Raw genomic sequence first — 23,592 nt, forward strand, 5'->3', positions numbered from 1 at the left:
CTAGGGAGAGACCCGAGTACCATTTCATTGGCAGCAGTAGGGAAGGACCAAAGTAACATTTCAGTAGCAACAGTATAGACAGGCCCCTGTAACATTTCAGTTGTATCAGTACAGGCAGACCCCCGTAACATTTCAGTAGCAACAGAATAGGCAGACCCCTGTAACAATTCAGTAGTAACAGTAGGGAGAGACCCCAGTAACATTACTTTGGCAGCAGAAGGGACAGTCCCCAGTAACATTTCAATTGTATCAGTAGCAACAGGCCCCAGTAACATTTCAGTTCCATCAGTGCAGACAGACCCCAGTAACATTTCATTGCCAGCATTAGGGACATACCCCAGTAACATTTCAGTAGTATCAGTTGGTACGGGCCCCAGTAACATTTCAGTTGCAGCAGTGTATACAGACCCCAGTAACATTTCAGTAGTATTAGTAGGGACAGACCCCAGTAACATTTCAGTACACAGAGTAGGGAGAGAACCCAGTAACATTTCAGTTCCAGCAGTGCAGTCTGACTCCAGTAACATTTCATTGCCAGCAGTATGACAGACCCCAGTCACATTTCAGTAGTATCAGTAGGGACAGGCCCCAGTAACATTTCAGTAGTATCAGTAGGGGCAGGCCCCAGTAACATTTCAGTTCCAGCAGTGCAGACAGACCCCAGTAGCATTTCAGTAGTATTACTAGGGACAGATCTCAGTAACATTTCATTTGCAGCAGTATAGACAGACCCCTGTAACATTTCAGTAGTATAAGTATAGACAGACCCGAGTCACAGTTCAGTACTAACAGTAGGGAGAGACTCCAGTAACATTTCAGTAGCAACAATATAGACAGACCCCTGTAACATTTCAGTTGTATCAGTAGGAACAGACCCCAGTAGCATTTGAGTAGCAACAGTATAGACAGACCCCTGTAACATTTCAGTTATATCAATAGAGACAGACCCAAGTAACATTTCAGTAGCAACATTATAGACAGACCCCAGTAACAGTTCAGTAGTAACAGTAGGGAGAGACCCCAGTAACATTTCATTGGCAGCAGTAGGGACAGACCCCAGTAACATTTCAGTAGTATCAGTAGGAACACGCCCCAGTAACATTTCAGTTCTAGCAGTGCACTCAGACCCCAGTAAAATTTCGTTGGCAGCAGTACTGACAGACCCCAGTAACATTTCAGTAGTATCAGTAGAGACACGCGACTGTAACATTTCAGTTCCAGCAGTGCAGACAGACCCCAGTAACATTTCAGTAGTATTAGTAGGTACAAACCCCAGTAACATTTCAGTACTAACAGTAGGGAGAGACCCCAGTAACATTTGTATTCCAGCAGTGCAGTCAGACCCCAGTGACATTTCATTGGCAGCAGTAGAGACAGACCCCAGTAACATGTCAGTGGTATTAGTAGGAACAGGCCTCAGTAACTTTTCAGTTCCAGCAGTGCAGACAGACCCAGTAAGATTTCAGTATTATTTGTAGGGACAGACCCCAGTAACATTTCAGTCCTATTAGTAGGGAGAGACGACAGTAACATTTTAGCTCCAGCAGTGCAGACAGACCTCAGTAACATTTCAGTAGTATCAGTAGTGACAGGCCCCAGTAACATTTTAGTTCCAGCAGTGCAGACAGTCCCCAGTAACATTTCAGTAGTATTAGTAGGGACAGACCAAACTAATATTTCAATAGCATCAGTAGTGATAGGCCCCAGTAACATTTCAGTTCCCGCAGTGCAGACAGACCCCAGTAAGATTGCATTGGCAGCAGTAGGTACAGACCCCTGTAACATTTCAGTAGTATCAGTACGACAGGCCCCAGTAACATATCAGTTCCAGCAGTGCAGACAGACCCCAGTAACATTTCATTGGCAGCAGTAGAGACAGACCCAAGTAACATTTCAGTAGTATCAGTAGGAACAGGCCACAGTAACATTTCAGTTCCAGCAGTGCAGACAGAGCCCAGTAACATTTCAGTAGTAGTAACAGTATAGACAGACCCCTTTAACATTTCTATAGCAGCAGTGTAGGCTGACCCTAGTAACATTTCATATGCAACAGTATAGACAGACTCCAGTAACATTTCAGTAGCAGCAGTCTAGGCAGAGCCCAGTACCATTTCAGTAGTAACAGTATAGGCAGACACCAGTAACATTTCATTTGCAGCAGTAGGAACAGACCCCAGTAACATTTCATTTACAGCAGTATTGACAGACCCCAGTAACATTTCAGTAGTAATAATTGTATAGACAGATCCGTTTAACGTTTCCGTAGCAGCAGTATAGGGAGAGCCCAGTATTTGTTACATTTCAGTAGTAGCAGTATAGACAGACCCCAGTAACATTTTCGTAGAAGCAGTATGGGCAGAGCCCAGTAATTGTTACATTTCAGTAGTAGCAGTTTGGACAGGCCCCAGTAACATTTCTGTAGCAGCAGTATGGGCAGAGCCCAGTATTAGTAACATTTCAGTAGTAGTAGTATAGACTGGCCCCAGTAACATTTCTGAAGAAGCAGTATGGGCAGAGCCCAGTATTAGTAACATTTCAGTAGTAGCAGTATAGACAGGCCCCAGTAACATTTCTGTAGAAGCAGTATAGGCAAAGCAGCAGATTAACATTTCCGTTGCAGCAGTATAGGGAGAGCCCAGTATTAGTAACATTTCAGTAGTAGTAGTATAGACTGGCCCCAGTAACATTTCTGAAGAAGCAGTATGGGCAGAGCCCAGTATTAGTAACATTTCAGTAGTAGCAGTATAGACAGGCCCCAGTAACATTTCTGTAGAAGCAGTATAGGCAAAGCAGCAGATTAACATTTCCGTTGCAGCAGTATAGGGAGAGCCCAGTATTTTTAACATTTCAGTAGTAGCAGTATAGACAGGCCCCAGTAACATTTCCGTAGAAGCAGTATGGGCAGAGCTTAGCTTTAGTTACATTTCAGTAGTAGCAGTATAGATAGACCCCAGTAACATTTCCGTAGAAGCAGTATGGGCAGAGACCAGTATTTGTTACATTTCAGTAGTAGCAGTATAGACAGACCCCAGTAACATTTCCGTAGAAGCAGTATGGGCAGAGCCCAGTATTAGAAACATTTCAGTAGTAGCAGTATAGACAGGCCCCAGCAACATTTCCGTAGAAGCAGTATAGGGAAAGCAGCAGATTAACATTTCCGTTGCAGCAGTATAGGAAGAGAACAGTATTTTTAAGATTTCAGTAGTAGCAGTATAGACAGGCCCCAGTACCATTTCCATAGAAGCAGTATGGGCAGAGCCCAGCATTAGTTACATTTCAATAGTAGCAGTATAGACAGACCCCAGTAACATTTCCGTAGAAGCAGTATGGGCAGAGCCCAGTATTTGTTACATTTCAGTAGTAGCAGTATAGACAGGCCCCAGTAACATTTACGTAGCAGCAGTATAGGCAGAGGCCAGTATTAGTAACATTACAATAGTAACATTAAAAACAAACCAAGGTCACATTTCAGGAGCAGAAGTATCGGCAGACCGAAGTTACATTTCTGTTGCAGAAGTATAGGCAGACCCCTCTAGCATTACTGTGGCAGAATTATAGGTAGGCAGAACAGAGTTACATTTCTGTAGCAAAAGTGTAGGCCAACCCCAGACACATTGGTGTACCATGAGTGCAGGCGAAGCCCATAAAAATTACTTGGATTACATTGTAGATGAGGGCCCAAAAAATTGGTGTACCAACAGTACAAATATACCCCAGAAAAATTGCCCATGCCAAACCCAGACGGCAGGTGAAACTCATTAATCGCTTAGCGTACTGTGGCTTAATTTGTAACTAGGCCAGGAGGCAGCCCAAGTTAAAATAAAAATTGGTTCAGATGGAAGTCTCAATGCTTTAATGAGAATTGAAACGTATAAATATTGTTTACAAAAGTTATATGAGCCTTTTGGGCCACAGAAAAATTGCCAGTTCGGGGTGATTACGTGAGGTTTCAAGAGAAGGAGCAGGAGGAGGAGGACGAATATCATACACAGATTGACAAAGGTAAAGGTCCCCATTTTTTACGGTGATAGAGAACAATGCTTGCATCCGCAGTTGCAGCGAAAATAATCTTTAGGTACCGCTGCTGTCCGCTGGTGGAGAAGAGAAGTCTGGGGAAATCCAGGCTTTGTTCATCTTTATGAGTGTAAGCCTGTCAGCACTGTCAGTTGACAGGCGGGTACGCTTATCCGTGATGATTCCCCCAGCTGCCTTAAACACCATCTCTGACAAGACGCTAGCAGCAGGGCAAGCAAGCACCTCCTGGGCATACAGCGCGAGTTCATGCCACGTGTCCAGCTTTGAAACCCAGTAGTTGTACGGAGCAGAGCCATCACAGAGGACGGTCGTACGATCGGCTACGTACTCCCTCACCATCCTTTTACAGTGCTCCCTCTGACTCAGCCTTGACTGGGGAGTGGTGACACAGTCTTGCTGGGGAGCCATAAAGCTAGTAAAAGCCTTGGAGAGTCTTCCCCTGACTGCGCTGAACATGCTGCCTGATCTCCGCACCTCCCCTGCTACTTGGCCCTCAAAACTGCGCCTTCTGCCACTAGCGCTGTCGGATGGGAAGTTTACCATCAGTTTGTCCACCAGGGCCCTGTGGTATTGCATCACTCTCGAACCCCTTTTGTCTTCGGGAATTAGAGTGGAAAGGTTCTCCTTATACTGTGGGTCGAGCAGTGTGTACACTCAGTAATCCGTAGTGGCCAGAATGCGTCTAACGCGAGGGTCACGAGAAAGGCATCCTAACATGAAGTCAGCCATGTGTGCCAGGGAACCTATACGGAACCCATGGCTGTCCTCACTAGGAAGATCACTTTGAGGGTCCTCCTCCTCCTCCGCAGGCCATACACGCTGAATGGATGAGAGGCAAGCATCATGTTTACTCTCTGCAGTGGGCCCAGCTTTCTCTTCCCCTTCCTCCTCCTCAGGCTCCTCCCGCTCCTCCTCCTCGATGCGCTGAGATATAGACAGGAGGGTGCTCTGACTATCCAGCGACATACTGTCTTCCCCCGCCTCCGTTTCCGACTGCAAACCATCAGCCTTTATGCTTGGCAGGGAACTTATCAACAGGCATAGCAGTGGAATGGTGACGCTAATGATTGCAGCATCGTCGCTCACCATCTGGGAAGACTCCTCAAAGTTTCCAAGGACCTGGCAGATATCTGCCATCCAGGCCCACTCCTCTGTAAAGAATCGAGGAGGCTGACTCCCACTACGCCGCCCATGTTGGAGTTGGTATTCCACTGTGGGAGATTTCCAATAGGTTCACCATTTTGTAAGTATTTTCTGTTGTAAACTGTAAACATACTATATTTTGTCTATAATGTAAACCTCTGGGGGAAGGGAACATCGCCCCCCACCCGCCCCTACTCCACAAGAATTTAAGGAGCAGTGTTTATTGTCCATAAACTGGTCAAACCAGTTCTAACTGGCAGGAACCTATCTAGGAATGTTTTTGCCTTTGTCTTGGTCAAGCAGAGAGGAGAAACAGGATGATCTTCTCATGAGACCAAATTCAAGAATGAACTGAGCGTGCTCACCGAAGTTCCTCCCAGATGAATGACCTCACAAGCGACCTCACAAATACCTTTCTCTGAGTATGACCTATCAGCTCACAAAATAATGTAACTGTATCCTAAATTACTTCACTTCCTGTGTTGAGATTTTATTTAAACTTTACGCGCTTGAATAAAGGCAGACTCTTTTGGGACACATGATGTGAGACGTGTGATCTTTGAAAGGCTCTCCAGGCCTGTACATATTATCTAATTTGAAACGCACAGTATATATGAAATAGCGAATTTTGCGCTAATACACTATACCTCTACACTGCTCATACAGCCTGGCCAACATGTGGAGCGTAGAGTTCCACCGTGTGGGCACGTCGCAAAGCAGGCGGTGCAGGTTAAACTGATGTTGCAGGGTCAGCAGGGTGGCAGCGTTTGTGTTGGACTTGCGAAAATGTGTGCTGACCCGGCGCACCTTGCCGAGGAGGTCTGACAAGTGTGGGTAGCCTTTCAGAAACCGCTGAACTACCAAATTAAAGACGTGGGCCAGGCATGGCAAGTGCGTGAGGCTGCCGAGCTGCAGAACCACTACCAGGTTACGGCCGTTGTCACACATGACCATGCCCGGTTGGAGGCTCAGCGGTGAAAGCCAGCGGTCGGCCTGCTCTGTCAGACCATGCAACAGTTCGTGGGCCGTGGGCCTCTTTTTTCCTAAACTGAGTCGTTTCAGCCAGGCGACACGGACTGCTGGTGACGTGCTGCTGCTGACACATCTGGATTGCGAGGCAGAGATTGCATAGGAGGAGGAGGAGGAGGAAGGTTTAGTGGAGGTGGCATACACCGCCGCAGATACCAGCACTGATCTGGGGCCCGCAATTCTCGGGGTGGGTAGAATATGAGCGGCCCCAGGCTTTGACTCAGTCCCAGCCTCCAATAAATTCACCCAATGTGCCGTCAGGAAGATATAGTAGACCAGCCCACCTGTGCTTGTCCACGTGTCCGTTGTTAAGTGGACCTTCCCAGTAACCACGTTGGTGAGGGCGCATACAACGTTGCGGGAGACGTGGTCGTGCAGGGCTGAGACGGCACACCGTGAAAAATAGTGTCGACTGGGAACAGAGTAGCGCAGGGCCGCCGCCATCATGTTTTTGAAAGCCTCCGTTTCCACAAGCCTGTACGGGAGCATCTCCAGGCTGATCAATTTGGCTATGAGGACATTTAAAGCTTGAGCGTGCGGGTGCGTGGCGGCGTATTTGTGCTTTCGATCCAACGATTCTCTTAGCGACAGCTGGACGCTGCGGTGAGAGACATTGCTGGATGGGGCCGAGGATAGCGGAGGTGAGGGTGTGGGTCCAGGCCTGGAGACGCTCATACCTGTGTCGTGAGAGGTGGGTTGGATCTCAGTGGCAGCTTAGGGCCCAGGGGGAGAGGCAATGTTGCAACCCGGAGGCGGTGAACGGCCTTCGTCCCACCTTGTGGGGTGCTTGGCCATCATATGCCTGCGCATGCTGGTGGTGGTGAGGCCGGTGGCTCTCCGACTGATCTTGGCGAGACAAAGGTTGCACACCACAGTTCGTCGGTCGTCCGCGGTCTCAGTGAAAAACTGCAACACCTTTGAAGACCTTGGCCTCTGCACGGTGGCTTGGCGCGAGGGGGTGCTTTGGGAAACAGCTGGGGGATAATTCGCTCTGGCCCTGCGTCTACCCATGGCCACCCCACAGCCTCTTCCAATCTGTCCTGCGGCTGCAATTGCCTCCCCCTCTGAAGACGTGTCCTCATTTGGCTTATCACACCAGGTTGGGTCAGTCACGTCCAGCGACTCTTCCTCCGAATCCTCTGTGCGCTCCTCCCTCAGACTTACTGCCCTTACTACTGCCTCACTGATAGACAACTGTGTCTCATCGTCATCGTCCTCCCCACCCACTGAAAGCTCTTGAGACAGTTGCCGGAAGTCCCCAGCCTCATCCCTTGGACCCCGGGAACTTTCCAAAGGTTGGGCATCGGTTACGACAAACTCCTCCGGTGGGAGAGGAACCATTGTTGCCCAATCTGGGCAGGGGCCCAAGGACAGTTCCTGGGAGTCTGCCTGCTCCTCAGAATGTGTCATTTTCATGGAGTGAGGAGGCTGGGAGGAAGGAGGAGCAGCAGCCAGAGGATTCAGAGTAGAAGACTGGGTGGTCGATAGATAGCTGGATGCAATTTCTGCCATCCACGACAGGACCTGCTCACACTGCTCGTTTTTTAATAAAGGTCTACGACGTGGACCTACAAATTGTGATATGAAGCTGGGGACCCCAGAAACTTTCCTCTCTCCTAATCCCACAGCAGCCGGCTGCGATTCACCAGAACCAGGAACTGGACCTATGCCTACACCCTCATGTGGAACTCCGCGCCCTCGACCGCGTCCACGTCCTCTACCCCTACCCCTCAGCATGGTGGATTAAGAATCGAGCAGACACCGAGCGGTGTAAACATTTTTGTGAATTATTGCCACGCAGTTGGTGGCTGCCAGCAGTTATATAACACAAAATGAAGCCAGAGATAAATTATAAGGAAGGATGCAAGCAGGACTAGCTGTGCAATATGCAATTGTGATGCACCTGAACTCCCACAGGCCACACAGTCAAATGCACTGGGTCACAGGTAGCCATAAAAAGCATTTCTTTTTTAATATCTGTTTTTTTCAATGCAATGCAGGCTATACAGCGTGTATCGGACTTTCCCTCTATGGGTGTCTGTCACCATACACTGTGCAGGCAGCTGACAACTAACACAGAGCGGTGTAAAAAATGTGTTGTATGTTGGCGTGCACTTAGCGGCAGACAGAGTGACGAAATTATCGCGATGCTCGAGGGTTCGTTTCGAGTAACGAATCCCATTGAAGTCAATGGGCGACCGGAGCATTTTTGTATTCCGCCGATGCTCGCTAAGGTTTTCATGTGTGAAAATCTGGGCAATTCAAGAAAGTGATGGGAACGACACAGCAACGGATAGGGCAGGCGAGGGGCTACATGTTGGGCTGCATCTCAAGTTCACAGGTCCCACTATTAAGCCACAATACCGGCAAGAGTGCCCCCCCCCCTCCCAACAACTTTTACTTCTGAAAAGCCCTCATTAGCATGGCATACCTTAGCTAAGCACCACACTACCTCCAACAAAGCACAATCACTGCCTGCATGACACTCCGCTGCCACTTCTCCTGGGTTACATGCTGCCCAACCCCCCCACCCCCCCACGACCCAGTGTCCACAGCGCACACCAAACTGTCCCTGCCCAGCCTTCAGCTGCCCTCATGCCACGCCACCCTCATGTCTATTTATAAGTGCGTCTGCCAGAGGAAAAGCAGGCACACACTGCAGAGGGTTGGCACGGCTAGGCAGCGACCCCCCCCCCCCCCATAAAAGGGGCGGGCCGATAGTCCACAATGCTGTACAGAAGCAATGAGAAATCCAATCCTGTGCCACCTCCATCAGGAGCTGCACACGTGGGCATAGCAATGCGGAACCTATGTGCCACGCACTATTCATTCTGTCAAGGTGTCTGCATGCCCCAGTCAGACCGCGTTTTTTTAAAAATAGTCACAGCCAGGTCCAACTCCGCAATGGGAATTCCGTGTGCACCCACAGCATGGGTGGCTCCCTGGAACCCACCGGTGGTACATAAAAATATCCCATTGCATTGCCCATCACAGCTGAGGTAATGTTGTGGTTAATGCAGGTGGGCTTCGGCCCACACTGCATGCCCCAGTCAGACTGGGGTTCTTTACAAGTGGACAGATGTAGTAACAACTCCCTGTGGACCCACAGCATGGGTGGGTGCCAGGAAGCCACCGGCGGTACATAAATAAATCCCATTGCATTGCCCATCACAGCTGAGGTAATGTTGTGGTTAATGCAGGTGGGCTTCGGCCCACACTGCATGCCCCAGTCAGACTGGGGTTCTTTACAAGTGGACAGATGTAGTAACAACTCCCTGTGGACCCACAGCATGGGTGGGTGCCAGGAACCCACCGGTGGTACATAAAAATATCCCATTGCATTGCCCATCACAGCTGAGGTAATGTTGTGGTTAATGCAGGTGGGCTTCGGCCCACACTGCATGCCCCAGTCAGACTGGGGTTCTTTACAAGTGGACAGATGTAGTAACAACTCCCTGTGGACCCACAGCATGGGTGGGTGCCAGGAAGCCACCGGCGGTACATAAATATATCCCATTGCAGTGCCCTACTCAGCAGAGCTAACGTCAGATACAATACAGGTGGGCTTCGGCCCACACTGCATGCCCCAGTCAGACTGGGGTTCTTTACAAGTGGACAGATGTAGGTTCAACTCCGTGTGCACCTATAGCATGGGTGGCTCCCTGGAACCCACTGGTGGTACATAAATAAATCCCATTGCATTGCCCATCACAGCTGAGGTAATGTTGTGGTTAATGCAGGTGGGCTTCGGCCCACACTGCATGCCCCAGTCAGACTGGGGTTCTTTACAAGTGGACAGATGTAGTAACAACTCCCTGTGGACCCACAGCATGGGTGGGTGCCAGGAAGCCACCGGCGGTACATAAATAAATCCCATTGCATTGCCCATCACAGCTGAGGTAATGTCGTGGTTAATGCAGGTGGGCTTCGGCCCACACTGCATGCCCCAGTCAGACTGGGGTTCTTTACAAGTGGACAGATGTAGTAACAACTCCCTGTGGACCCACAGCATGGGTGGGTGCCAGGAAGCCACCGGCGGTACATAAATATATCCCATTGCAGTGCCCTACTCAGCAGAGCTAACGTCAGATACAATACAGGTGGGCTTCGGCCCACACTGCATGCCCCAGTCAGACTGGGGTTCTTTACAAGTGGACAGATGTAGGTTCAACTCCGTGTGCACCTACAGCATGGGTGGCTCCCTGGAACCCACCGGTGGTACATTAATAAATCCCATTGCATTGCCCATCACAGCTGAGGTAATGTCGTAGTTAATGCAGGTGGGCTTCGGCCCACACTGCATGCCCCAGTCAGACTGGGGTTCTTTACAAGTGGACAGATGCAGTTACAACTCCGTGTGGACCCACAGCATGGGTGGCTCCCTGGAACCCACCGGCGGTACATAAATATATCCTATTGCAGTGCCCTACTCAGCAGAGCTAACGTCAGATACAATACAGGTGGGCTTCGGCCCACACTGCATGCCCCAGTCAGCCTTAACAGTAACCTCGTTGGTGGTAATATGGTGGTGACTGCGGACCTAGTAGCGCGGTTTTATTTAGTTGGTTTTCGGAATGTGGCCGGGATTAAGTGGGCCGTGGCGGGGGGATGGTGGTGGTGCTCTCTTGTTGTGTCGTTAAAGGTGAAATTCTTGGACTGCCACCAGACGGACCAATGCAAAGGTATTTGCCAAGAATGCTTTCATTGTTGGAGGAGGAGTGGGATGTTTTGGAGGCACTATGTGTCCTCTCCACGTGTCCGTGGTTATATGCACCTTAACAGTAACAGCGTGGGTGGGAAATGGCCTCGCTGCCATCATGTCTTTGTGAAGCCTCTGTTTCCACACCCCAGTGACATACCATTAGCAGCGGTATAGGCAGAGCCGAGAATTATTAACATTTCAGCAGTAGCATTAGGGACAGGCCCCACTAACATATCACTAGCAGCAGTATTGGGGGAGCGCAGTCTTAGTTCCATTTCAGTAATAGTAGCACTCAAGACAGGCCCCAGTAACATTCCCATTGCAGCAGTTTAGGGAGATAACAGTCTCTTTCACATTTCAGTAGCTGCAGTATAGACAAGGCCCCAGTTACATTTATGTAGCTAAAGTGTAGGCCAACCCCACACACCTTTCTGTACCATGAGTGCAGGCGAAGAACATAGAAATTACTATGATTACACTGTAGGTGAGGGCCCAAAAAAATTGGTGTACCAACAGTACTAATGTACCTCAGAAAAAATTGGCCATGCCCTAACCAAGATGGCAGGTGAAACCCATTAATCGCTTTGGTTAATGTGGCTTAAGTGGTAACTAGGCCTGGAGGCAGCCCAGTTTAACAAAAAATTGGTTCAAGTTAAAGTTTCAACGCTTTTAAGAGCATTGAAACGTATAAAAATTGTTTAGAATAATTATATGACTGAGCCTTGTGGCCCTAAGAAAAATTGCCCGTTCGGCGTGATTACGTGAGGTTTCAGGAGGAGGAGCAGGAGGAGGAGGAGGAATATTATACACAGATTGATGAAGCAGAAATGTCCCCGTTTTGGATGGTGATAGAGAACGATGCTTCCATCCGCGGGTGCAGCCTACGTATTGCTTAGGTATCGCTGCTGTCCGCTGGTGGAGAAGAGAAGTCTGGGGAAATCCAGGCTTTGTTCATCTTGATGAGTGTAAGCCTGTCGGCACTGTCGGTTGACAGGCGTGTACGCTTATCTGTGATGATTCCCCCAGCCGCACTAAACACCCTCTCTGACAAGACGCTAGCCGCAGGACAAGCAAGCACCTCCAGGGCATACAGCGCGAGTTCAGGCCACGTGTCCAGCTTCGACACCCAGTAGTTGTAGGTGGCAGAGGCGTCACGGAGGACGGTCGTGCGATCGGCTACGTACTCCCTCACCATCCTTTTACAGTGCTCCCGCCAACTCAGCCTTGACTGGGGAGCGGTGACACAGTCTTGGTGGGGAGTCATAAAGCTGTCCAGGGCCTTAAAGAGTGTTGCACTGCCTGTGCTGTACATGCTGCTCCATCTCCGCACCTCCCCTGCTACTTGGCCCTCGGAACTGCGCCTTCTGCCACTAGCGCTGTCGGATGGGAATTTTACCATCAGCTTGTCCACCAGGGTCCTGTGGTATTGCAACACTCTCCAACCCCTTTCCTCTTCGGGAATGAGAGTGGAAAGGTTCTCCTTATACCGTGGGTCGAGCAGTTTGTACACCCAGTAATCCGTAGTGGCCAGAATGCGTGCAACGCAAGGGTCACGAGAAAGGCATCCTAACATGAAGTCAGCCATGTGTGCCAGGGTACCTGTACGCAACACATGGCTGTCTTCACTAGGAAGATCACTTTAAGGATCCTCCTCCTCCTCAGGCCATACACGCTGAAAGGATGACAGGCAAGCAGCATGGGTAACGTCAGCAGTGGGCCAAGCTGTCTCTTCCCCCTCCTCCTCATCCTCCTCATGCTCATCCTCCTCCTCAACGCGCTGAGATATAGACAGGAGGGTGCTCTGACTATCCAGCGACATACTGTCTTCCCCCGCCTCCGTTTCCGAGCGCAAAGCATCTGCCTTTATGCTTTGCAGGGAACTTCTCAAGAGGCATAGCAGAGGAATGGTGACGCTAATGATTGCAGCATCCCCGCTCACCACCTGGGTAGACTCCTCAAACTTTCCAAGGACCTGGCAGATGTCTGCCAACCAGGCCCACTCTTCTGAAAATAATTGAGGAGGCTGACTCCCACTGCGCCGCCCATGTTGGAGTTGGTATTCCACTATAGCTCTACGCTGCTCATAGAGCCTGGCCAACATGTGGAGCGTAGAGTTCCACCGTGTGGGCACGTCGCACAGCAGTCGGTGCACTGGCAGATTAAACCGATGTTGCAGGGTGCGCAGGGTGGCAGCGTCCGTGTGGGACTTGCGGAAATGTGCGCAGAGCCGGCGCACCTTTACGAGCAGGTCTGACAAGCGTGGGTAGCTTTTCAGAAAGCGCTGAACCACCAAATTAAAGACGTGGGCCAGGCATGGCACGTGCGTGAGGCTGCCGAGCTGCACAGCCGCCACGAGGTTACGCCCGTTGTCACACACGACCATGCCCGGTTGGAGGCTCAGCGGCGCAAGCCAACGGTCGGTCTGCTCTGTTAGACCCCACAGCAGTTCGTGGGCCGTGTGCCTCTTATCTCCTAAGCTGAGTAGTTTCAGCACGGCCTGCTGACGCTTGCCCACCGCTGTGCTGCCACGCCGCGTGACACCGACTGCTGGCGACGTCCTGCTGCTGCTGACACATCTAGATTGCGAGACAGAGGTTGCGGAGGAGGAGGAGGAGGGTGCTTTAGTGGAGGAAGCATACACCGCCGAAGATACCAACACCGAGCTGGGGCCTGCAATTCTGGGGGTGGGTAGGACGTGAGCGGTCCCAGGCTCTGACTCTGTCCCAGCCTCCACTAAATTCACCCAATGTGCCGTCAGGGAGATGTAGAGGCCCTGCCCGCCTGTGCTTTTCCACGTGTCCGTTGTTAAGTGGACCTTGGCAGTAACCGCGTTGGTGAGGGCGCGTACAATGTTGCGGGAGACGTGGTCGTGCAGGGCTGGGATGGCACATCGGGAAAAGTAGTGGCGACTGAGAACTGAGTAGCGCGGGGCCGCCGCCATCATACTTTTGAAGGACTCCGTTTCCACAACCCTATATGGCAGCATCTCAAGGCTGATAAATTTGGCTATGTGGACGGTTAACGCTTGAGCGTGCGGGTGCGTGGCGGCGTACTTGCGCTTGCGCTCAAACACTTGCGCTAGAGATGGCTGGACGGTGCGGTGCAAGACATTGGTGGATGGGGCCGGGGACAGCGGAGGTGAGGGTGTGGGTGCAGGCCAGGAGACGGTAGTGCCTGTGTCCTGAGAGGGGGGTTGGATCTCAGTGGCAGGTTGGGGTACAGGGGAAGAGGCAGCGGTGCAAACTGGAGGCGGTGAACGGCCTTCGTCCCACCTTGTGGGGTGCTTGGCCATCATATGTCTGTGCATGCTGGTGGTGGTGAGGCTGTTGGTGGTGGCTCCCCGGCTGATCTTGGCGCGACAAAGGTTGCACACCACTGTTCGTCGGTTGTCAGGCGTCTCTGTGAAAAACTGCCAGACCTTAGAGCACCTCGGCCTCTGCAGGGTGGCATGGCGCGAGGGTGCGCTTTGGGAAACAGTTGGTGGATTATTCGGTCTGGCCCTGCCTGTACCCCTGGACACCGCACTGCCTCTTGCAACCTGCCCTGCTGCTGCCCTTGCCTCCCCCTCTGAAGACCTGTCCTGAGTAGGCGTTGCAAACCAGGTGGGGTCAGTCACCTCATCGTCCTGCTGCTCTTCCTCAGAATCCTCTGTGCGCTCCTCCCTCGGACTTACTGCCCTTACTACTACCTCACCGATATACAATTGTGTCTCATCGTCATCGTCTTCCTCACCCACTGAAAGGTCTTGAGACAGTTGCCGGAAGTCCCCAGCCTCATCCGCCGGAAGCCCGGGAACTTTCCATTGGTTGGGCATCAGTGACGATAAACTCCTCTGGTGGGAGAGGAACCACTGCTGCCCAATCTGAGCAGGGGCCCGAGAACAGTTCCTGGGAGTCTTCCCGCTCCTGAGCATGTGTCATTGTAGTGGAGTGAGGAGGCTGGGAGGAAGGAGGAGCAGCAGCCAGAGGATTCGGATTTGCAGCACTGGACGGCGCAGAACTGTGGGTGGACGATAGGTTGCTCGAAGCACTTTCTGCCATCCACGACAGGACCTGCTCACACTGCTCATTTTCTAATAAAGGTCTCCCGCGTGGACCCATTAATTGTGCGATGAATGTGGGGACGCCAGAAACGTGCCTCTCTCCTAATCGCGCAGCAGTCGGCTGCGATCCACCTGGACCAGGAGCTCGGCCTGTGCCCACACCCTCACTTGGGCCTACGCGTCCTCGGCCGCGTCCACGTCCTCTAGGCCTACCCCTACCCCTCAGCATGCTGTATTACCAGTGATTTGATTTCCCAGCCAGGAAATAAATTGGCGCAAGCCTGCTGTTAAACTTAGCTGGCTGCGTATGATTTTTGTTTAAGTTCTCCAGCCAGCACACACGTACCCAGAACGCTGAGGACTGTCAGAGGCAGGTCAAATAGAATAGTTGCCCTTTTTTTTTAAAGGAAAGGCCCACTGCCTATATTCAATCAATAATAAATGTGTTGTGGCCCTGCAGTGTGTCACAGAACTGCAGTGTTGCACTGTTATTAACTACAGCAGAGCGGTGATTTCCCAGCCAGGAAATAAATTGGCGCAAGCCTGCTGTTAAACTTAGCTGGCTGCGTATGATTTTTTACGTTCTCCACCCACCACACACGTACCCAGAACGCTGAGGACTGTCAGAGGCAGGCCAAATAGAATTGTTGCCCTTTTTTTTTAAAGGAAAGGCCCACTGCCTATATTCAATCAATAATAAATGTGTTGTGGCCCTGCAGTGTGTCACAGAACTGCAGTGCTGTACTGTTATTAACTGCAGCAGAGCGGTGATTTCCCAGCTAGGAAATAAATTGGCGCAAGCCTGCAGGCCAAATAGAATTTTTGCCCTTTTTTTTTTTAAAGGAAAGGCCCACTGACTATATTCAATCAATTAATAAATGTGTTGTGTGGCCCTGCTGTGTGTCACAGAACTGCAGTGTTGCACTGTTATTAACTGCAGCAGAGCGGTGAATTCCCAGCCAGGAAATAAATTGGCGCAAGCCTGCTGTTAAACTTAGCTGGCTGCATATGATTTTTTTTACGTTCTCCACCCAGCACACACGTACCCAGAACGCTGAGGACTGTCAAAGGCAGGCCAAATAGAATTCTTGCCCTTTTTTTTTTAAAGGAAAGGCCCACTGCCTATATTCAATCAATAAAATATGTCTTCTGGCCCTGCCTACTCAATTCTGTCCCTGGAGTATTACTGCAGGGCGCAATGCTCTGCACGGCCGATTTGGAAAAAAAAAAAAGTGCAACACTGCTAACAGCAGCCTCCACAGTACTGCACACGGTTAGATGTGGCCCTAAGAAGGACCGTTGCGGTTCTTGAAGCCTACACTAACTCCTAACACTCTCCCTGCCTAACCACTACTTCTGTCCCTGTAGTATTACTGCAGGGCCCAATGCTCTGCACGGCCGATTTGGAAAAAAAAAAATGTGCACCACTGCAAAAGGCAGCCTCCACAGTACTGCACACGGTTAGATGTGGCCCTAAGAAGGACCGTTGGGGTTCTTGAAGCCTACACTAACTCCTAACACTCTCCCTACAGCAGCTCCAACACGATACCACTGTCCCTGATCTCTGTCACAACGCATCTGAGGCGAGCCGCAGGAGGGGCCGACTTTTATACTCGGGTGACACCTGATCTCCCCAGCCACTCACAGCAGGGGGGTGGTATAGGGCTGGAACATCACAGGGGGAAGTTGTAATGCCTTCCCTGTCTTTCAATTGGCCAGAAAAGCGCGCTAACGTCTCAGAGATGAAAGTGAAAGTAACCCGAACATCGCGTGGTGCTCGTTAAGAGTAACGAGCATCCCGAACACCCTAATATTCGCCCGAGCATCAAGCTCGGACGAGTACGTTCGCTCATCTCTAGTGGTAATGCCTTCCCCGCATGTCTATTGACTAGAAAATGGCGCTAAACATGCTGGGAAGGAAATGCAATTGACTCGCGTACCACGTGGCGCTCGTCTCGAGAAACGAGCATCTCGAGTACCCTAATGCTCGAACGAGCATCAATCGCGGACGAGTGTGCTCTCTCATCTCTACTCGCCAGCAGTCAGTAGCGCGCGGCACGGCAGCACAGTGGTGGGCAAGCGTCAGCAAGCCGTGCTAAAACTAATCAGCTTAGGTGACAAGAGCCACATGGCCCCCGAGCTGTTGCAGGGTCTGACAGAGCAGACCGACCTCTGGTTTTTCACGCTGAGCCTCCAACCGGGCATGGTCGAATGTGACAATGGCCGTACCCTGGTGGCGGCTCTGCAGCTCGGCAGCCTTACACACGTACCATACCTGGCCCATGTCTTCAATCTGGTGGTTCAGCGGTTTCTGAAAAACTACCCCCACTTGTCTGACCTGCTCGGCAAGGTGCGCCGCGTCTGTGCAAATTTCCGCAAGTCCACAACGGACGCTGCTACCCTAAGGACCCCGCAACGTCGGTTTCAGCTGCCAGAGCACCGACTGCTGGGCAATGTGCCCACACGCTGGAATTCTACGCTGCACATGTTGGCCAGGCTGTATGAGCAGCATAGAGCAATAGTGGAATACCAGCTGCAACATGAGCGTCGGAGTGGTAGTCAGCCTCCGCAATTCTTTACTGAGGAGTGGGCATGGATGGCAGATATCTGCCAGGTCCTTGCAAAATTTGAGGAGTTCACCCAGATGGTGAGCGGCGATGCGGCCATCATTAGCGTTACCATCCCGATGCTTTGCCTTCTGAGAAGTTCGCTGCTAAGCATAAAGGCCAACGCTTTATGGTTGGAATAGGACATGGGGATGACAGTATGTTGCTTGATAGCCAGACCATCCTCATGTCTATATCACAGCGTGTTGTGGAGGAGGAGGAGGAGGAAGAGAGGGAGGAGCAGGAGGAGGAGGGGGAAGAGATAGCTGGGCACACTGCAGAGGGTACCCATACTGCTTGCCTCTCATCTGTTCAGCGTGTATGGGCTGAAGAGGAGGAGGAGGATCCTGAAAGTCATCTTAGTGAGGACAGCGATGTGTTGCGTACTGGGACCCTGGCACACATGGCTGACTTCATGTTAGGTTGCCTTTCCCGTGACCCTCGCGTTAGACGCATTCTGGCCAACATGGATTACTGGGTGTACACCCTTCTAGATTCACGGTATAGGGAGAACCTTTCCAATCTCATTCCCAAAGTGGAAAGTGGTACGAGAGTGATGCAATACCACAGGGCCCTGGTAGGCCAACTTGCAGGGGAGACGCGAGGATCAGGCAGCATGTAAGGCGCAGGCAGTGGACACTCTCCAAGGCCTTTGCCAGCTTTATGGCTCCCCAACAAGACTGTTTCACCACTCCGTAGTCAAGACTGAGTCGGAGGGAGCACTGTAAAAAGATGGTGAGGGAGTACGTAGCCGATTGTACTACTGTCCTCCGTGATGCCTCTGCTCCATACAACTATTGGGTGTCAAAGCTGGACACGTGGCACAAACTTGCACAGTACGCCCTGAAGGTGCTGGCCTGCCCTGCCACTAGCGTCTTGTCAGAGAGGGTGTTTAGTGCAGCTGGGGGAATCATCACGGATAAGTGTACCCACATGTCAACTGCCAGTGCCAACATGCTTACACTCATAAAGATGAGCAAATACTGGATTTCCCCGGACTTCTCTTCTTCACCGGCAGAAAGCAGCGGAACCAAATGATTCTTTTCACTGCAACAGGAGAAAAATGCATTCTCTATCACCATAAAAAAGGGGGAATTAGGTTTGTCAATCACTCTCGGATATTATTACGCCTCCTCCTAAAACAGCATGTCATCACGCTGAACTGCCATTTTTTCTGCGGCCCAAAAGGCTCTGTTTAAAAGTTTTTTTACAATTTTTAAAGTTTCAAGAGTATTTATACCTTAACAGAAACCAATTTTTTTTTCCACAGGGCTGCCTCCAGGCTCTGTTACAAATTAAGCAAGAGCAAGCTATAGCTTTAAAAAATGTTTATGGGTTTCACCTACCCTCACGGTTGAGCAGTTTTTCAGGTGTGCACTTGTACTCTTGATACACCAATTTTTCAGTCCCTTGCCTATACTGTTATCTAACTAATTTTTCCGGCCTTCGCCTACACTATTGGTAACCAAATTTTTTCAGGTGTTCGCCTACACTCTTGGTAAAGAAATGTTACAGAGGTTCGCCTATACTCTTGCTACATAAATGTTACTGGGGTCTGCCTACACTCTTGCTACAGAAATGTTACAGGGGTCTTGCTACAGAAATGTTACAGGGATTCGCCTATACTCTTGCTGCAGAAATGTTACTGGAGTCCGACTATACTCTTGCTACAGTCATGTTACAGGGGTCTGCCTATACTCTTGCTACATAAATGTTATTGGGGTTCGACTGTACTCTTGCTACAGAAATGTTACAGGCGTCCACCTATGCTCTTGCTACAGAAATGTTACTGGGGTCTGCCTATACATTTGCCACTGAAAGGTTTAAGGGGTTCGCCTATACTCTTGCTACAGAAATGTTACTGGGGTCCACCTATACTCTTGCTACAGACATGTTACAGAGGGTCTGCCTAAACTCTTGCTACAGAAATGTTACTGGGGTCCACCTATACGCTTGCTACAGAAATGTTACAGGGGTCCCCCTATACTCTTGCTACAGAAATGTTATTGGGGTCCGCCTATACTCTTGCTACAGACATGTTATAGGGGTCCACCTATACTCTTGCTACATAAATGTTATTGGGGTCCGCCTATACTCTTGCTACATAAATGTTACTGGGGTCCACCTATACTCTTGCTACAGAAATGTTATTGGGGTCCGCCTATACTCTTGCTACAGAAATGTTATTGGGGTCCGCCTATACTCTTGCTACTGAAATTTTACAGGTGTTTGCCTATACTCTTGCTACAGACATGTTAAAGGGGTCCGCCTATAGTCTTGCTACAGAAATGTTATTGGGGTTCCTCCTATAATCTTGCTACAGAAATGTTACTGGGATCTGCTTATACTCTTGTTACATAAATGTGATTGGGGTCCGCCTAACTCTTGCTACAGAACTGTTACTGGGGTCCACCTATACACTCGCTACTGAAAGGTTTGAGAGGTTTGCCTATATTCTTGCTATAGAAATGTTATTGGGGTCCGCCTATACTGTAGGTGCATAAAGGTTTCCCATTGCGGTGTTCAGCTACCTGACACATACGCAGAATGAAGTGTGTGGGGACACATGGATTTCCCATAGCTATTTAATTCACAGCACTTTGGGTCTCACAAGGTGGAGGCTGGGACCGAGCCTGACCCAGGGCCCACTTACATACTTCCCTTACAGAGTATTGCGGGTCCTACCTCCATCATGGTTTCTCAGCTTTATTATGCCACCTCTTCCTCCTGCTTGGGGTCTGGGGATCAGCGGTGGGCAACATGTATTTTCTCTCATTTTACCACAGTTATCCGAGACAGTGGTTTGGGCCAAACAAAAGGAGCGCTATTGTATTAATGAGACGTTCACAGCTGCACTAGCATCCGAGTCCGCTTGAGGCCCACAATTACTGAAGGTGTGGGCAGAGGCCAAAGTCCTGGGGGAAAAGAATCAACTGTGCCAGGTATGGCCTGTTGAACTTCTTTGTGGTTCATCCAGTCTTTGGAGCGATAAAAGCAACCGTGACTGATTTAAAAAGACGTTCACAGCTATACTGAGTCCGCTTTATGCCCACGATTACTAAGGGTGTGAGCCGTGGCTGAGGTACTTGGTGTGAAACTGCTTTGTTTGGCTGCTCTGATTTCTTTATGTGTAATACCGTCTTTGAGTTCCATGGGCTCACCTATGCTGTGGGTGCAAAAAAACTTTCCATTGCATTGTTTTACCTTCTGGCAGACAAATACACTGACTGACTTGGGTAGGATGCAGACAGCTTTCCTATTGTTGTGTTTTATCTATCTGCCACAAATATACTGAATGACCAGAAGTGTTGGCCAAGGTCCTGGGCGGGGTAAATTCTGCCATGTTTGGGCACTCTCTTTTCTTCCGGCTTAATTTTTGACCCTTGGTTCCAGGGGCTCGCCTATACTGTGAGTGCACAAAGGCTTCCCCATTGCATTGTTAATCTATCTGACACATACAAAGAATGAATTGGGCAGAAATGTGGGCCGAGGCGGAGGTCCTTGGTGGGGTGAAACTCTGCCATGTTTTGGCACTCTGATTTCTTCATGTGTAATATTTTCCTTGAGTTCCTGGGGCTTGCTTATGCTGTGGGTGCACAAAGACTTGCCATTGCATTATTTTACCTGTCTGGCACAAATACACGGACTGACTAGGGCAGAAATGTGGGCCGAAGCCGAGCCCTTGGCGGGGTGAAAATCTGCCATGTTTGGGCACTCTGTTTTCCTCATGTGTAATACCATCTTTCAGTTCTTTGGGCTTGCCTATGCTGTGAGTGCACAAAGACTTCCGATTGGTGTTTTTCGTGTCTGGCACAAATACACTGACTGACTAGGGTAGAAATGTGGGCGGGGTGAAACTCTGCCATGTTTGAGCACTCTCATTTCCTCATTTGCAATAACATGTTTGAGTTCCTTGGCCTCGCCAATGCTGTGGGTGCACAAAGACTGCCCATCGCAGTGTTTTACCTGTCTGACACAAATACACTGACTGACTAAGGCAGAAATGTGGGCCGAGGCCAAGGTCCTTGGGGGGTGAAACTCTGCCATGTTTGGGCACACTGATTTCTTCCTGTGTAATACCATCTTCGTGCACCAACAGCATAGGTGAGCCCAAGGAACTCAAAGACTTACCATTGTGGTGTTGAGCTATCTGACACCTACACAGAATGAATTATGTGGGGACACATGGATTTCCCATTGCTATGCAACTCACGGCACCTTGGGTCACACAAGATGGAGGCTGGGACTGAGCCTGACCCTGGGCCCGCTCACATGCTTCCCACACAGAGTATTGCTGCATTGTGGAGATGTGTAGAAGTGCACGCACCTGAGTCCCTTTATGCCCACATTTGCGGCTCCTGACAATTTTGTGATGGAGGAGGCACGGGATTGGAATGATGATCGTACGTCAATTTATCATCCATTCTCAACAGCATTGTGGGCTATCACCCACACTTTAAAAGAGCGTCGCTGCCTGGCCCTGCCAACTCTCTGCAGTGTGTGCATACGGTTCCTCCTCATCCAGTACACACTTATAAATCGACATGAGGGTGGTGTGGCTTTGAAGCGAGTGTGTGGCATGAGGGCAGCTCAACGCTGGGCAGGGAAACTTTTGTGTGCGCTGTGGACGCAGGGTCGTGCTCAGGGTTGGACAGCAATGCCAGCATGTAACCCAAGAGAAGAGGCAGCGGTGTCACCCGCATGCAGGGATTGTCCTTGGTTGCAGATACTGTGGTGCTAAGCTAAGGTGTGCCTTGCTTATTAGGGTTTGTCCGAAGTAAATTGTTAGGGGGGTGACTACCAGGCTCTTGCCCCATTTTTGCTTAATAGTGGGACCTGGAAGCCTCAGATGCAGCCATGCATGCTGCCCCTGCCCTTCCCTATCCGTTTCTGTGGTGTTTCCATGACTTTCTAATGTTTTCCTGTGTTTCACAAGTCATCAACTATGTGGAGCATTGGTTCCATACAAGAATGCTCGAGTCGCCCATTGACTTCAATGGGGTTCCTTACGCAAAACGAGCTCTCGAGCATCACAAAAAGTTCGACTCAAGTACCGAGCACCCGAGCATTTTGGTACTCGCTCGTCTCTAATCTGGAACGAACACACTCAGGAAACCTCTCTTCTTCTTCCATTCTTCACCACATGGGAGTTGAAGGTACCCCCATGTGGTTGGCACTTTCAGGAACCCAGAAGAATCTCAGATGAAAGCCCTTTCCCGCTCTCAAACACTCACATTTATAACTTCATCCATACCACATGTCGAGACAGAAATTGTTACATTTTCCAGACAGTCATGCCCCAGCCTCATGCAAACAGTTAACCCATCCCACGCTGCAGCTGTGCAATACACATAACAGAATGACTAGACACTTTTGTGCAGCGCACCAACATAAGACATTACATATATGACATTATGGAGAGGCCAGGAAAGTATGTACTGGGCTACTACACAGTGAGAAGATGGACTGATCAAGCTGAGGAGTAACACAAGATTGTGCTGAGTTACAGAGAAGGATGACAGAATAGAACAGGGACACTTGGGATAAATGCCTGATGGGACATCCTGTTATAAGCAGCCTGATGGGAGCAGAACATGTTATAAAAACTTATGTCACTTTTGGAAGTAAGTAAGATAAGAGATAAATCTGATTTAATGGAAACGTGTTATTTTCTAAGACCAGGGAAACATTTCAGTCAGTAAACAGCTGAGCCTCGACCTAAATCCAGACCAGAGATGTATGATACCGTACTGCATAAAAGGAGGGGAGATGCTGACATCTAGTACATTGTCCTTGGTCCTACACCATGCCTCATGACCCTGCGCTCCACAAACACCTGGACCCGCTTTGTGTTATATTGGGGTTCCCTGTGCTGCATGATGTTTTATGACCCAATACTCTACAGCCAGCTGCTCCTGCTCTGTGTTATATTGGGGTTCACGGCTTTATCTGGGGGAGTCCTGCGCAGATCTCTATTCTCCGCACACTCCAGGACAGCCCTGTTACTTGTACTGATTCTCTATGTGACTCATTGC

This window comes from Eleutherodactylus coqui, chromosome 1, assembly GCF_035609145.1.
Source record: "Eleutherodactylus coqui strain aEleCoq1 chromosome 1, aEleCoq1.hap1, whole genome shotgun sequence".
NCBI classification, from domain to species: Eukaryota; Metazoa; Chordata; class Amphibia; order Anura; family Eleutherodactylidae; genus Eleutherodactylus; species Eleutherodactylus coqui.